We start from the raw sequence: 2,082 nt of genomic DNA, 5'->3' as shown, positions 1-2,082 counted from the left end.
TCACGAACCAGCTCAAAGCCCGTAACAAAAAGGGAGAAAACATGGAGATAAGGAATAACAAAAATATATTTAATTACTGAAGTAACCTATATAGAATAAAGAATGGTGTACGTAGTCAGTAGTGTAAGTGAGTGGTTGTGTGCATAGATGTGATAATGACGGGTGTTGAAAGGGTCCAAAGCAAACAAACAAAATGCCACAACGATCATCCAACAGTGTGTCTGCATGGAGAGAGTCTCCTCAATGAATGGGGAAGAGGTGTATTTATCCCGGGACACACCTGGGCCCAGGTTTGTCCCATTTCGCTGACGACCCTCCCGGCTCCGCCCACCGACATCCTAATAAGGAAAACAAGAGCAAAGAGAAAGAATTCGGCAGACAGAGTGGGAGGGTTGTCACACAGGTGGTAGGCATTGTTGAAAGTCCTGTGAAATTTTGACTTTTTCAGAAGTCTCGCCCATGATGCCGTCTGTATAATGGCCACCGGTGTTGATTATGTTGGTCAAAAGGGCCACAAGTCCAGTTTCAAAACTTCATTGTGAATGACGTGACGTGCCACTGGCGGAGGGCAAGAGAAATGAAGGTAGTTGAGGAAATGGTGCTTTGGCAGCAAAACGGAATTGCAGTGAATTCATATCAAGTCTTCACAACACGGTGGTGTTCTTTAATGGTTTGTCTACAGTCCATGTAGTTCAACAAGTTGAAGCATGAGGTTAATACACAGACCACAGCCTGGCTACATGCTATCACTTTTTATAACTGTTTTGGCATAGGGTTAGTATGCCAGTTCTTAAATGTCTGCACTAATGAGATATGTAACTGTTACAGGTGTTCATGGAATGAATCCACAAGAAGTTCAGATAAGTAAGCCCTGGTARGCTAAAGTTTCCCACAGCTTTGGCCAAGAGGTCCTGACCTTTATGGCACAGGAGGTAATAATCTTGCTTTGTAACAAGTTGGTTCAAGCTACCCTAGCTGGCCCCTGATCATTACATTGTAGTGACATTGGGGCTACCCCGACCCTGTCAGAGATTGGTTTCATCTGGCCTTCTAATCAGGCATGGCTTATTATGGTTCAGAAGAATGTGTCAGTCTCCAAAACCTTAAATTGGAATTTCATGTGGTTAAATGTCTAGCCAGTCCCTATGTCCATCCTGCTCCCTCAYAGGTGATAACTATAGTCAACCTGCTCCCTCAGAGGTGATAACTGTAGTCATCCTGCTCCCTCAGAGGTGATAACGATAGAGTCATCCTGCTCCCTCAGAGGTGATAACTATAGTCATCCTGCTCCCTCAGAGGTGATAACTATTATCGTCATCCTGCTCCCTCAGAGTGACTATAGATCATCAGTCATCTGCCTCAGAGGTGATAATATATAGTCATCCTGCTCCCTCAGAGGTGATAACTATAGAGTCATCCTGCTCCCTCAGAGGTGATAACTATAGTCATTCCTGCTCCCTCAGAGGTGATAACTATAGTCACCTGCTCCCTCAGAGGTGATAACTATAGAGTCATCCTGCTCCCTCAGAGGTGATAACTATAGAGTCATCCTGCTCCCTCAGAGGTGATAACTATAGTTATTGTGCTCCCTCAGAGGTGATAACTATAGAGTTCCCTGCTCCCTCAGAGGTGATACTATAGAGTCATCCCTGCTCCTCAGAGGTGATAACTAATAGTCATCCTGCTCCCTCAGAGGTGATAACTATAGAGTCATCCTGCTCCTCAGAGGTGATAACTATAGAGTCATCCTGCTCCCTCAGAGGTGATAACTATAGATCTCCTGCTCCCTCAGAGGTGATAAACTATAGAGTCATCCTGCTCCTCAGAGGTGATAACTATAGAGTCATCTGCTCCCTCAGAGGTGATAACTATAGTCATGTCTCCTCAGAGTGTAACTATAGAGTCATCCTGCTCCTCTCAGAGGTGATAACTATAGAGTCATCCTGCTCCTCAGAGGTGATAACTATAGATCATCCTGCTCCCTCAGAGGTGATAACTATAGAGTCATCCTGCTCCCTCAGAGGTGATAACTATAGAGTCATCCTGCTCCCGTCAGAGGTGATAACTATAGTCACCTGCTGC

Source organism: Salvelinus sp. IW2-2015, unplaced genomic scaffold, assembly GCF_002910315.2.
Source record: "Salvelinus sp. IW2-2015 unplaced genomic scaffold, ASM291031v2 Un_scaffold463, whole genome shotgun sequence".
NCBI classification, from domain to species: domain Eukaryota; kingdom Metazoa; phylum Chordata; class Actinopteri; order Salmoniformes; family Salmonidae; genus Salvelinus; species Salvelinus sp. IW2-2015.
The sequence above is the reverse complement of the archived record's forward strand: the minus strand, read 5'-3'. Positions refer to the sequence as shown.